The 15,236-nt window shown below is 42.2% G+C and overlaps 1 protein-coding gene across 2 annotated transcripts in view; it reads right to left on the bottom strand.

Moving 5' to 3' along the window:
* PPM1A (protein phosphatase, Mg2+/Mn2+ dependent 1A) overlaps nt 1-526 on the bottom strand; it is a 29,637-nt gene extending 29,111 nt beyond the window's left edge. The window contains exon 1 of one of the 2 annotated variants that reach the window (XM_074583692.1): nt 129-526. The gene's annotated coding sequence lies outside the window, so the exon portion shown is untranslated. The remainder of the gene's footprint in view (nt 1-128) is intronic. The other variant, XM_074583693.1, reaches the window with a different exon arrangement.
* Between the last annotated feature and the right edge of the window lie 14,710 nt (nt 527-15,236).

Below are 15,236 nucleotides of genomic sequence, written 5' to 3'. Positions count from 1 at the left end.
TACAGGCCCCGGGGCCCAGCCGGCGCCGAACGCGGCCCCCCAGCGCCCCGCCGTTGCCCAGCCCGGCCCCGCCGCCACCCCCTCAGCCCGGCCCGCCGGAGGCCCCCGCGCTGCGCAGCGCCACTTACCCCCCCCCGGCCGCGGCGGACGGCGCCGGTTGTGGCAGGCAGGGCCGCGCTCCCGAAGGTACGTTGGGGCAGGGAGGCCGGGGGCAGGCGAGGATGTCCGCGGCGGGGCCGGCCAGGGGAGAAGGGGGGGGGGGGGGCACCGGGCAGACGGCCTCGCCTCAGCTCATTCACAGGCGGCGGCGGCTGTCGAGGGCGGCTCTCTGCCCAGGGGGAGCCCAGCGCTCATCTCGCCTCCGCTCCTCTGTCCTCCTCCCCCCCACCTCCTCCTCGCTCGGCCGCCGCCGGCCCCCCCCCCCCCTCCGCGCCCACTACGCGGAGCGCCGTGCAGCGTCGTCCGTCCCCCCCTCCTCTACGCGCAGACACACGCACTGCGCCGCCGCCGTCTCCTCCTCCCATCTGCGCGTGCGCGCCGTAGGGGTGGGGAGGGGAAGGGGGCGCCCCCTCAACCTTTCCCGCGTCGTCGGGGGCGCACGCCCAAAAAAACCAAACAAATACTGTCACCACCAAAACGCTGCTTTTTCAGGGCAAAAAATCCGGGCGGGATACCCGGATGTCGGGGCTGGGAGGGCTGCGGCGGAGGAACAGGGGAAGGCGCGAGGCCGTTCGAGGTATTACATCACCCTCCGCCTCACCGTCGTCACCCACGCCTCCGAGCGGGGCCGGACTGAGCGTGCGCGGGAGCGCGTGGGCGAGGGGGGGAAGACGTCATCGGTCCCGCCCCTTTCCCTGAGGGGAGGAAACGGCGCGAGCGCTAACGGCGCGTGTTCCCGGTTCTCGTCTTCGGTTCCTCGCTCTCGCCTGAGGCCGAGCGAGTGGCGTTGAGGCTCTGTCGGGATCAGCCTCTTCTCCCTGAGGAAGCACCTGACGCTCCTCGGCGGGGCCAGGGGCTGAGGAAAAGCCATCCTGCTCGTGTCCCCTCCGCAGGGCTGCGGACAGGTGCCAGGGATGCGCTGGGATATCCTGTCACCCGCCTGAAGCTGAGGCCTGCGGGCTTTCCCCGCTGAAAGCACAACCGCTGGCAAAATCAGCAGCGGATTACCAGCAATGAACGCATTATGGGTTTAATAATCCCGTGATTTTTCAGCTGCCCATTCATGAAGGCTGGCTGGCTGACAAAGGGGACGGGAGTATGTCCCTGCCAGTCTTCAAGGAACAAATTTAGAGGGCAAGCTATTAGACAAACCTCTGTTTTGTCTAACCGGGGGAGGTGAATGTGATGGGGCGGTGGGGGAGGATGATGAAGGCGGCTGCGGTGGGAGAGGGTGACTCAGGGGTGGGGGACCGTCCGTGTGGCTAATTCCAGCAAGCCAGGGTTAAATCCCGGGGCTGGGGATTTTTGAAGGTGGAGTGGATGCGAGGAGTGCTTTTAAAGGGAGGATTAGGGATGCATAACAGTCTTGAGGTTGTGAAGAAGGAATTGGCTACAGATAGATACTGAAGAGGTCTGCGGAAAGGTGAAGTGGGCACTTAACTAAAGAATCTGTAAGGTTGTCTGCTTTAGATAGTTTCCACCGTTAACAGCAGTCAGAGCAAACAGATGTATGTTAAGGTATCCCTAAAGTGAATGTTTGGAAAGCCCTCAGATTGCTGGTTATGTTCCCCTAGCCATTGGAGATAACAATCAGTGCAGCTTCAACCCGAGTGTGCCAGCGACTGAAGGCAGTTAATTGAGGGCTTTTGCACAGATAAGACCTACAAAAACAGCAAAGCTCTACAAGGAGGTCGCTAAAAAAGCTACAACAAAACCTCATCGTTGTAGGGCTTTCCTGCAATAGATAAACTGGCTGTGTTTCAGTGTGATTACAAAATCTCCGGTTTCCATTGCTGACTGTGACTGAATGGTGTGTTTGTAGCCCATCTCACTGTATTCATCCTAATCGTGTTTGTTAGCATGATACTGAACACAGCTCAGTAGCGCTCCATGCTGTGTTAACTATCTCAGGCCTTTAAAATTGTAGTTAAATGCAACAAAATTTGTTAGTGGAAACAAACCTTCATGGAGATTTAAATGCAAAATTCTGAAAATATGTTGCAGGGGAGCGGAATATATGCAGTATATATATATACACCACAGTGAAAGGGAGATTTTGGAAGATCATGGAGTAATTTGCACAATCTTTGTAAATGCAATTTTTAATTTCCTCTTGGTGCCCAAAGACAATTACTTAAAATTTTGATGAAGTTCAGATTTTTAAAACTGCGTTTCTTTTTTTTTTTTTTCCTCAAAAAACTTCTGCAATATACAGACAAGGCAGAGATGATGCAGAATTGTTCCTGCAGGCACGTGCCATGCTTCTTTAACATCTGCACTTAAACATAAATTCAATTTTTCACCCTCCTATTCCACTTTAATAAATCTCTCCTAACATTTTGAATTATATACGACCGTGGATTGCATTTAGATTCTATTTAGTGTTACCTACAGCTGGGGTTTTGTGTGTGGGTTTCTTTTTTTTTTTTAAATACAAGTGAACAAAAACATGGGCCAGCTTTTTTTTTGTGATGCCCTAGTTTTGAGCTGCATGAATGTAATGACAGCAGAGAGTTTGCTGCTGTCATTTTCTATTTATATGTTTTTCTTGGGAAATTGGATGGAGTCAAATTACCACAGTATTTTCTTAAAGTGTAACCTTTATTTAGTTTGCAAGTTTTGCCTGGCCTTTTGTACTGACAATAGTAATAAATATTTAATGAAGATAAAACAACTATGTCTAACATATGCCTCGACTATGCATATTTGTAGCTGATGAGACTACATCTCCCAGCATACAACTCTCTATTTTCCCTTTAGCTGCAGATCAAGATGGGTTACAGCTGATTGGGACCTGTAGTCACTAGAGTCATTAGCACCACAGTCAAGGAGGCAGTAACGAGAACCATTGCGAAACTCTTTCAACGCTGTATCATAAACCGTGACTGAAATATTGAGAAGAATCACGTTTCACTGTTTGGAACAAGGAACTTCTATTAGCATTGTAAAGCATATTTAAAATGAGGTGCTCCTCCACAGGATATTTTTAGAGAAAACTATTTTTAGAGGATTTTTTTCTGTTACATCCTTCTTCCTGTTACATCTTTAAAAAAGTCTTTATATGGATGGTATTTGCCAAGAGTATTTAAAACAAATCTATGTATCTAAATAAATAGGTCTTTACCACCTATGTACTTTACCATCTATGCCTGGTTATTGCAGGCAGGAGGATAATTTTGACCAATGTATTAATTGAAACTGTCAATTTAGAAAATTCCACGCTTTGTCCAATGAAGCTGTTCAAAATGACATAATTTCCCATAAAAAGAGGATATGGGATTGCAGTTGCTACTGGGATCACATGGTAATTTAACTGCATTTTGGAATTGGTTTCCATTGTAATGGCCATATTCTGTGCCAGTCTGCTGTAATCTCTGCGTGTTGGTATTGCCCAATGCTCCTTTTAACTCTTTCAGTTTTAATACCAGTTGGTTAAACTTCTTTTATTATAAGGTATGTCATGAGGTATCAGAATTTTGTCCGTATGTTGCTTAAACAGAGAACATCTAGTGCAAATATTAACTGTTGTGTTGCATGATTTAGATTTCTTGATCCCTAAGTGAAAAAGTGGTCATTCTTTCAGTGTCTCACATGTAGTTTATTCAAAAGGTTAGGAAAAGCAGAGCCTTTTGGTTTTAGCTTCCCTTCCTTATTGTCCCTGTTTCTCTTATTGCCTACTACAGATATTCAATGTAGATGGGAAATAATGTATTTGAAGTTACTCTGCAGCCTAAAAAGCTGGTAGACTGTGGGGTTTGTTTTGTTTGGAATAGGATTTATATCATCTAATAGCACTCATCTAAATATTAGACATATAATCAAACTGTTTGCCAGGCTGTCTTGGTTCAATGGAGGGAGACAGGCACCTTCAGATGATCATTACTCCTGTGCTTACACTGATGTCTAAAGCAGGTTGGGTGAGTTGCCTTCTGAAGGTGACTTTTTCTCTCCTGTAGTTTCTGTGACTACAGAAGACACTTAGATGACCACCTAGACTAGACCCTTACTTTTTAGATGGCTAAAATAAGTTAATTACCTGTGGTGCTTAGAGGTTATGTAATAGAAATCTTCATATTCATGATATGTGTGGCCTGTAATAGTGTGATCATGAACTTGCCAGAACTTTGTACTTGGCTTGTGAAGTACTGATGCCCTGCCCCATCTCCTCCAGTGGACTGTACCTATTTTTGGAATTGAAAAGCCAGCTGAATGACTATGCTGCAGGCTTTACGTCTTCTTGGTACTATTCCTGCAACACCCTGGTGTGATGACATCTGTAGGTATCTGCTCAGGCAGCTGTGCCATTGGGAACCCCATAAAATGCCAGTACTGTAGCTATGATTAATAATCACATGATGTTTAAATCATCAAAAGCACACACCCAGGGTGTATCCTGTATCGAGACTGAATTTATCTGAAAGATGTCACAAAGACTTTGGTCTTTTGAAGAACATCATATGCAAACGTCCCACATTCTTGAAGTGCATAAGTTCTGATATAATTCACATTCTACTAGAGTCTTGAAAAGTGCTACGCAAACTGCCGCACTTTGGTCCCTCTGAGATGAGATTTATGCTTTCCTGGTAACTTTTTAAAACATTCAAACAGTTAGGATATTTGTTAAAAACAAATGCTAGTAATTTTCAATCTACAAAATTTGGTACAAAATCATTAGGGCATCACAGTGTGGTTTTCTTATTTGAGCTGTAAGAGATAGAAAGCAATGCTCAGTCATGAGTTTTATTTTTCTGGTGAGAATTTGCTGATAGAAGTAACCTGCAATTCAGGAAAATCAGCAAAATCAAAGTACAGTAAAGAGCTAAACATCAATACAGGGAAAATCCTTTTATGCTGAAAATTAATATAAAGCCTTATTCTAGAATATTGTTATTTTTGTTCCACCATTTTTCTCCTACTTTTTTATATGTGAAATATGGGAAGAGCCTGGCACCTCCCAATTTCTACGAAAGTCCAAAACTTACACAAAAGTAAGAAGACAAAAATTCAGGCATCTCAGGAAGATAAATGCAGTTTGTCAAGGTTTTCAGAGCCCATTTGCAAATCACCTGCATTTCACATGGTTCCTTATATCTGTAGCAAAATGTCACTGAAGACCTGGTGGCCAGGAAAATTTGCTTTTCATGTGAAACAGGGAAATTAAAAGTCTATTATAGTCTACAAGCATTATAAAGAAAACGAAAAACAAGAGAAACAGGAGAACCACTTATTTTTACCCCTCCCTTTAGAATCTCATCTACCTCAGTAGTTGAAATGGAAAAGTTATGCTAGAAAGCCTGTGTGTCCTGAACCTGTTATATAAAGAGGGACAAAATGGACATGTTTGATGTCTGAAGAAGTGCTGGCACAGCATTCCAGGGTATGCCAATCCATTTTGACCCCTGTGCTATTTACCAGATTCATGATGGTAGGATGTAAATGGTCTCATTGTGACCATCTGCATTACTCTTCAGCACAGAAACCATGAAACAGCCTAAAGCAACGTTAGTAGAAAACATAAGTTGATTTGAAATGTTCTAAAGGCTGGGCCGAATTCACACATGACAGGACTCCAGGACAGACACCTTTCTACAGGGGATACTGTTTATTGAATCTTCATCTGTCAGTGTGTAAGTCTTCATCTGTCTTTGTGTTCAATTGCTGAAAGTCTGATTTTCTTGACAAGATCTTCTTGTGCTGGAACACAAGCTGCGAAGTAGAGGACAACCAGAATATTTTATCAGCCGGGCTTTAGCCTGTTCCGTTCATTAGATGGTTCTTCTGTTTTAAAAATGTGAGGGTATAGGTAAGTTGCTGTTTTCATTTGCTATTAGTAGTCTGTGCATGAAGGCTTGTATCCTCACTGAAGTCAGTGACAAAGCTTCCATTGACCTCAGTGTTGCAGGATCAAACCCTTAGTCATTAGCATGTTGTAAAAATGGCTGCTATCCCAGCCATTTTTAATGGGCCTGCCCACAATTGTCAGTTGTTTAACCTAAAAATTAGCTTAGCAATCACAGCTAAAATTACATGTCAGACTGTTAAAGCATAAGAATACTTCATACTGAGTCATCAAGAGTCTTATAATGCTCTTAGAGTTTTATAATTATTAACGTTCAAGCAAGAGATTCTGAAATTCGATAAAGACTGGAATTTCCACATGTGAAGGAGATTAGTTGTGGTGAGAGGATAAGATTTATATTCTGTAAATTCCATTTTTTGTATTACTAGTCCTTTTCTTTAAATAGCCAGATCTAGTCGCCTTCTTTGTACAACCAAACACAACTTTCTTTTTGCTACATTCATTCATATAAATCTGTTCATCAGTTGTATCTTTTAACAAGCCTGTTAGCTGGGACACAGCTGAGGACACAATTTTTTTGGTGTCAATTAATTAGTTAAATGAAACTAAAAGCAACATGTCAGAATCAAATAGCCAAGGTGTGGAGATATTTGAAATCTGATCATTGCTTAGTATTTTGCAAAATAGGTTTTCCACAGTACTGAGGATTTTGGAGAGTGAAGGATTTAAAGGATAATCCTGTTCTGGAGCTGGATTTTGCCACTTACACTTTTTTTAGTTGACAACATAACTGAAGTTTAAATTTAGTTTCATTACATAGGTGCTGATGTGGTGTGACTGTAAGAAGTAAAGGCATTGTTTCCTGTTTGCTGGCATAAGGCACATAATAAAAATGGATATGAGATCACAAGCTATATGTGGTGGTTTTCTTAAGGAAGCAAAACAAGTAGTAATTCGGATTTTTAGCATTTTTATGACCCTCGGCCCCCTCCCTGGAACGGTCTTGTGTTACTTTGGGGATGGTGCAAAGCAGTAAGGGCCACTATGATAAGAAACTGCTTGTTGTGCAGTTCAAGCTCCGAGTTTCAGGAGGAGGAACCTATCAGGGAAGGAAAATCTCATATTGCAGGTCCCATTAGGATAAGTTCTTCTGTAGAAAATTGAGTGCAAGTAATGTGGTGCAGCTTAATATCAGAGTATTACTCAAAACATGGATGCTACTTGGAGATAATCCAAGTTTCCACCCTAAACATAAAGGTATCCTTCCTTCTCAGGAAATTTCAGTTAATCCAATGGATTAGGAGTCCAACTACTTCTTGAGAGATTTGGGAATGTGATTTGAATCATAGAATGAATCATAGAATAATAGAATGGTTAGACGTGGATGGGACCTTAAAGCCCATCTAGTTCCAACCCCCTGCCCTGAGCAGGGACACCTCCCACTTGCTCAAAGCCCCATCCAGCCTGGCCTTGAACACCTCCAGGGATGGGGCATCCATAACTTCCCTGGGCAACCAGTGCCAGTATCTCACCACTTGCAGTCAAGAATTTCTTCCTAATATCTCATCTAAATCTCCCCTTTTTCAGTTTAAAACTGTTACCTCTTGTCCTGTTGCTACACTCCCTGATAAAGAGTCCCTCCCCAGCTTTCCTGTAGGCCCCCTTTAAGTACTGGAAGGCCACAATAAGGTCTCCTCAGAGCCTTCTCTTCTCCAGGCTGAACAACCCCAACTGTCTCAAGCCTGTCTTCATAGGAGAGGTGCCCCATCCCTCTGATCATCTTCATGGCCCTCCTCTGGACTCGCTGCAACAGGTCCATGTCCTTCTTATGTTGGGGGCTCCAGAGCTGGATGCAGTACTCCAGGTGAGGTCTCACCAGAGCGGAGCAGAGGGGCAGAATCACCTCCCTTGACCATGCTTCTTTTGATGCAGCCCAGGTTACAGTTGGCTTTCTGGGCTGTGAGCGCACATTGCTGGGTCCTGTTGAGCTTCTCATCAGCCAACACCCGCAAGTCCTTGTCCTCGGGGCTGCTCTCAATCCATTCTCCGCCCAGCCTGTATCTGTGCTTGGGATTGCCCTGACCCAGGTGCAGGACCTTGCACTTGGCCTTGTTGAACTTCATGAGGTTCACACAGGCCCACCTCTCAAGCCTGTCCAGGTCCCTCTGGAAGGCATCCCTTCCCTCCGGCATGTTGACTGCTCCACACAGCTTGGTGTCAGCAAACTTGCTGACAGTGCACTCAATCCCACTGTCCATGTCACCAAGAAAGATGTTAAACAGCACTGGTCCCAGTACTGACCCCTGAGGAATGCCACTTGGCACCAGTTGCCACATGGACATTGAGCCATTGACCTCAACTCTTTCTTTTAAGCATTTGAAATATGTTTGTTTTCTTGCTTGTTTTCATTCATTGTAGTATATCACTCATGTATTTATTAAGATAAATCTCTGTTTCCATTACATTTGTTTGTGTAAAAGCATACATTATATTTTTACAAACACACTTCTTTTTTGCATTTTTAACCTTTATAGGAATAATTAAAATAATTGGGTAGTACTTGACATTGTGGTGTCATATTTTAATTACTCCCTTGTGTTGTTCAAAATAAATAATATAATCCCTTATAAGAGACAAAATAAGGAAGAGGAAAAAAGCTTGTCTTGCAAAGATGAGAAAAACGATGAGGTGAAAAAGGGAAAGCATTGGCTATGTTAATTCACAGCAGCCTGCTGAAAACGAGATTGGAATCATTAGCTCACTCTACAGAGGTCACAAGATTGCCATTCTCTGACATAAATTTCAATTAATATGGACAGTGTGTCAACATGAAAGTAGCAGTTGACCTGAGATGAACCCAAGTTAGATGAGAGGCTCATTACCAGTAACAGTTAGCAAATAGGAATTTTCCTGCAATTACAAACTGAAAAGGAAAGTTACATACCTTCAGAGCACTGAGGAAACACTTCATTCTGCTGCTAACTTTCTACATAGAATTTGTGAATACTCAAAGACAGCGGTTGTGGAATGCTTCATTCTCATCTTGCTGTGAAAGCAACCTGCTGAGAGACCTATAGGAAAAAACACCACTACCCTGATGCAATTTCTAATGCTGTCTACAAAAATGAAGTTTAGGATCTTTTCTGAAAACGAATCCTAAAACTGTTGAAGTTGATCCAATGCCTTTCAACTAAACTCAAGATTCCCACTGACCTCAGTGAGTCTGGATTGGGTTTAAATTTCCTTTTTGCTCAGGGAAGCATTAGTACTGTTGAAATGACTTTCATCAGTTTAAGCTGGATTAATGATACAGTAGCCATTTCTCATAAAATCATAGAATAATTTAGGTTGGAAGGGTCTTCTGGAGGTCATCTAGTTCAACTCCTAGCTCAAAGCAGGTCCAGCGAAATGGGGTTGCTTAGGCCTTTGTCCAGCTTTGAATATCTCTGAGGATGGAAAATCCACCTCTCTGGGCACCTGTTTCTGTGTTTCCAATCAGAATTTCCTGAGTTGCGATTTGTGTCTGTTGTTTCTTGTCTTATCACTACATACCTCTGAAGAGTCTGCAGTTGAAGACAGCAATAAAATCTCTCACCCTTCTCCTCTTACAGCTGAACAAAGATGGTTCTCTAAGTCTCTCTTCATCTTGGTGGCCCTCCACTTTACTTTCTCCAGTATGCTGAAGAATTTACTTACCCAGGAAGGACTAGGAGGTTGCTTACATAGCTTTGGTTTAAATACTTGTATCTAGGATCTTGCTGTATTGTATAAAATGCTTTTTAATATCATTAAAAAACTCAGCTATGCAAAATAAAAATATCTTTTGTAACTCTGCTGAACCTCTCTGGGTTGACACCTCTGCTACCATACACAGACAGCTGATGGATCCTCAACAAAGCAGCCAGTTCCTTGCACTGATGCTTAATGTCAAGTAAGAGTTGATTTCAGAAACTGGAATGGGTGAAATGCTCATCAGATCATGTACACATCTTGGATTTGTGTTTCTGTAGATTTTAACTGAAACTTCTTGCAGCATACCGTCCTATACACCTTGGAAGAGGAACAGGGCCAGCTTCCTGACAGGCCCACGTCTTCCTGATCCTAGGCAGTGCAGGAAACTGTTTTAGATGTTGGTAGTAGCTAGAGTAGTCTTAGAGCTGCTTTGTCTTGGGGTTGATTACCAGAAAGGGACTGTTGGCGTGCCAGGTGCACCGCACTGACCCTCTCCTAACACCAGCGTGTCCTATTCTTCAGCTGCTTGAGAAAGTGCTGTGCTCTAATTTGCTTCTCTGACATCCAGGGATTTTCCCAGATGAATAATTAGATCAGCTCTCTGTTTATTGTGTTGCTGGAATGGAAGCTAATATTTAGCCACTGTATCTCCTTACCTCTTTACCTCCTTAAAATATGTACTATCTAAGCATGACTACTGCCTATGACTTTTGTTAACTGAGATACACAGAAAAAAAATTTCCCCAGTAGCATATGCTTCTAGAGCTCCTTACGTAATATCTTCATTAAAATGCCAATCACAGGGTTCTGCTAAGAGCCAGGTCAGACTGTGATTGGCTTTTTAGGCCGTGTTCACTTTTGGACTTTTTACCTGAGGAATTCCACAGGTTCACATGCTTGATTATGCAATTATTTTCTTGAATTCATGAAAAAACTCTCCCCATGCTGAGATTACAGCCCCAAATCTGATCTTCCTCATAATTTATATTCTGATAGCAAAAGGTCTAGAAACAGAAGTCTGGATTTTTCTCTTAAAAATGATGGTTGTTAGTGAAAATTCTCTGATATTTTGTGTTTTGCTTTGGGAAGACCAGCAGAGGGTGCCTGAGCTAGAGAGCAAGCCCCATTCCAGATTTGCGCTGGAATTGTTAACAATACGTAAAAAAAGAAATAAACTTTAAGTCAGTGTTCTGTTAAAAACAAAGAGGAATAAATTAATGAAAATTAAGGGAAACTAACTGGTTTAGGAAAATTGCACTATTAAAAGACTGTCAAAAAAGAGGTAGTAATGATTAAGGAAAAAAATAATTTGGGGATTAGGAAAGGAATTTTAGTTGTCTGATTCTGTCATTGGCTAACAGCGACTAAAGGACTGGTTCCCTGAAGTATCTTTTCCTGGGTTCTGGCTGACTACAGTGGGTGCTCAGGGAGACAAAGTTCTGCAGAATCAGCCTTTGGGACACCACCTTCTTTTCCTCCTCCTGTCCCTCACTTCATATTAAATGTTGCAAGAGAGAAAGTTTTCACTAGTTCCCTGTGTGAGTAGTCTTATCAGTATTAGTGCAATGAGAAAGCCTGTGAAGAAAGAAACCTTTTTAGATTGATCACAACAGATTTAAACCGAATAAATATTATTATATATGTCTATATATTTATTCAGAAAATCCCAGGTGTGGAAAGGGGGCGCAAATCTTTCCATTGACTTTGGTGACCTTGAAACCCAGCCCAGGATGATAGATGCAGAACAGGGATCCAAGAATCAGAATGTAAATATCAATGATAATGCATTCCTCTTCTTCACCATCTGAAGAGGTTTGTTCTATACCAAGAAAGCAAGAAAGCTTTTTTTTTTTTTAATAAAGAAAAACATGAAATACTTGCTTTCCCTCACTTAACCAGATATGATATATTCATATGATATGGTGCGTTCAGATATTTTCTAGCCTTATCTATAGCTATTCCTCTGAGGAAAAGTTCTTCATATATTTGTATCTTGACTTCTTCTAATATTTAATTTGAATAATCATGAAGATAAGTACTAATGTCATACAAGCAAAATGGCATTATCACCAAATGGAGTTTTGTTCAAATAACCTGAACGTGTTCTGTATTTCTGTTATTTATATAAGCATAGGTGACTTAGTCACACCCCTTAATGTAAACTAAAGAATGTATGTTATGAAAAGGAAATGGATAATACAACTTGAGGAGTCTGGGTTCCATCACTTTCCCATCACACTAAACAAATCTTATCTTCATATAAATGGCCCATCTCCTCCAGAAAAGGTTGGAGTTTTTCTGCATTTCTCTTTTTATTACTTCTCTGAGTAAAATCGCTTTGAATGGCAATAAAAAGGAAGAGAAGTCAAAGTAGCGTGGTCTAGAGGAATGAGAAGGGCTCAGGCAGGCAGTCCCGAATAAAATTCACCCTTATGTGAAAGACACATCTGGAACAGTTAAGTCACATTCAAATACCAGGTAGGTCAGTGAGGAAGACTTGATGTGCAGGAGCTCTTTGTCCGGAGGCAAGCGTTGTCCTTTAAAAAGTAACATGCCCCTTTTAAACAGATGCTAATGTAGGTGTCAGTAAAAGCACTTCAAGCACTTCGCAAACAAAAAGTGAAGCCAAGCAGTTTATAACATAATTGAAAAGCCATGGATGTGAAATTTGGAAGAAGGGCAGGGCCGAGCATAGCTGCAGGTGGCTGGGATCACTGCAGAGTTTTGCAGCTTCAAACACAAGTGTCACACCGGGTAGGTGGTAGGAAATGGCTCTCGCTTCTTACATTGAGGAAGTCCTTCCCAGGGGATACCACAAAGTCACTGACTAACAACCAGGAGTCATCTACTTCTGTGTCTGAAGATGCTTCCTGTATTTGTCCTGGCTGTCTGAATAAGAATTGTCTTGCCACGGTGTGTTTTTATTTTATTATGTTTTATTTTTCTGTGATGCTCTGTTGTCATCAGATATTTTTCTTTGTATTTTTTTTCTGAGGGAGGAATCAGTGAGGTGTAGGGAGGGGAGAGGAGGAAAGAATGATTTACTCACAGTTACACCAGTTTAACTTAGGGTTTGCTTAACTGAACAGTTGCAAAAACTTGAGTAACCATCTTTGCTGTATCTTTGCTAGTAAGTGAAACAATCTGTGGACTTTCTGTTCCTGAGACCAACTGGCCTGACCTGGCTTATGTCTGTAGCTGATGCCCCTCAGCCATACCCCAGACATACCCTCAGACATTCCTTGGGACAGTGTTTGGGGGCAAAGCCATGCCATGAACCACAGTAACAATTCAAAGTATGGATGAACATGTGCCAGTGTATGACTCCACGCCATGGCCCTGTTTGACTTACTGGTATAGCTGCAGCTTACTCTGGCAAAAACGTGATTTCTGTGTCTTACTTTCTATTGCTTGGGAACAGGTTGTACTAAACTGATTCAGTGGCCAGGAAGTTTCATTTCTGTTTCATTTACCGTTTTAAAAATGGATAGAAGACACAGTAGTTCAGCTTGCCCTAATCAGAATTAGTCCCAAGTTTTAAACTGATGGGAGCTCACACACAAAACCTTAACTAAACTGTCTGAAATAAAATGAATGCAAGGGATAAGTAAAATTAAAGAGATATGAAGGAAAAGATTCAAGTTTTTTCCTTCAAGCCTGTCTTTAAGTGGCCTGAGTAAGAAGGCAGGCATAAGGGGCTAATAAACACGAAGATTTAACAACGTGCCAAAAGCTGAAATGAGAGGAGATTAGGGTGGCTAGGAATGCAGGGGCTTAAGTACACAACAGCTCAGAGACTTGAACTCCAGAAGGTAATTCTGATGCAGAAAGCAGACAGCTTGTGCTCTTTGTAGGCAATAGCAAACATTTCACAGACACAGTGACAGCAGAATTAGCAGACCTCAAATTAGCCTCAGATCAAAATGATTCCTGTATTTAAAAGGCTTGAATTGACGACCCTTACCTAGGATAATTTTTTAATTTTTAAGTTTTCAGTAAATGTTATTAAAAAAGAGACAATGTTTTCTTAACCAGATATAAAATAAAAACTATAGAAAGACAGATTTATGTAAGAAGTATTTTTGGCAGGCCATTACATTTACATGGCACTGTCTGCCTGGATGTGTGTTTGTCTCCTCTTCTGGCAAAACTAAAGTATATGGCATAGGTAACAGTCTGAAGCAGATAGCATGGAGTTAAAACTGGCCTTACTTCACTTGCACTCATTTTATGATGGATTTTCCCTAAAATTTTGTTCTCATAAACAAAGCAAAGAGCTTTTCTCCTTAGAAGCTGTTCTGTTTTGCTCATAGTGGAAGAGGAAATACAGGAAAAAGGAATATAGTGTTGCTGTACTTATTGCTATTAATTTCAATGTTATTGTACCAACATAAATAATTTACCGAAGTCAGAGCATTTTTCAAATCTATGTTTTACACAGTAATCTCAGATAATTGCACTGGACCTTTATTTACTCTAACATGGATCAAAGAAATTGCGTCACAGTACTATGGAAAATATTCACACCCATGTTCTGCCAGTATTATTACCAGGGCTGGCATTAGGTCATCTGAGGCCCCCTTGTGAACATTCAAAAAGGAAGCACTTCACCCATAAATCTGTGAAAATTTACTCATTTTATAGAATCATAGAATCACAGAATGGATTGGGTTGGAAGGAACCTTAAAGATCATCTAGTCCAACCGTCCTGCCATGGGCAGGGACATCTTTCACTGGAGCAGGTTGCTCAAAGCCTTGTCCAACCTAGCCTTCAACACTTCCAATGATGGGGCATTCAGAACTTCTCTGGGCAACCTGTTCCAGTGTCTCACCACCCTCGGAGTAAAAATGTTTTTCCTTAAACCCAAGCTACATCTACCCACTTTCAGTTTAAAACCATTGCCCCTTGTCCTGCCACGACAGGCCCTGGTAAAAAGTCTGTCTCTGTGTTTCTTATGAGCCCCTTTATATATTAAAAGGCCACAACAAGGTCTTGCCAGCACCTTTTGTTCTCCAGGCTGAGCAACTGCAACTCTCTCAGCCTTCCAGTCCTCTCACCATTTTTATGGCTCTCCTCTGAACTGCTCTGACAGGTCCATGTCTTTTTGTGCTGGGGACCCCATAGCTGGACACGGTACTTCAGGTGGCGTCTCACCAGAGCAGAATAGAGGGGGAGAATGTGGGCTGCAAGCGCACGTTGCCGGCTCACGTCCAATTTTTCATCCACCAGTATCCCGAGGTCTTTCTCCACAGGACAGCTCTCAATCCCTTCATCCCCCAGTTCCACTGTGCCATTGCACTTTTGCACAAGGTCTTCTCAATACTGCACAAGTGGAGAAAAAAAAATACATAGAAATAGCAATCTAATCAAACATTTATTTCTGCGTTATTGCTTTGGAGACAGAAGGCAGCTTACCTTGCTTTTATTTACATTAAGCCTGTCAATATAATTTGTGTAACTTTTAAGAATATGGCACATTATCATGTTATGTGCTGAGTTTAATTGATCTGTTATCTACTGCCACAGAGTCAACATGGGGAACCT

Source organism: Larus michahellis, chromosome 4, assembly GCF_964199755.1.
Source record: "Larus michahellis chromosome 4, bLarMic1.1, whole genome shotgun sequence".
Classification (NCBI taxonomy): domain Eukaryota; kingdom Metazoa; phylum Chordata; class Aves; order Charadriiformes; family Laridae; genus Larus; species Larus michahellis.
Note: the sequence above shows the minus strand (reverse complement) of the source record. Positions and strands in the feature narration are given on the sequence as shown.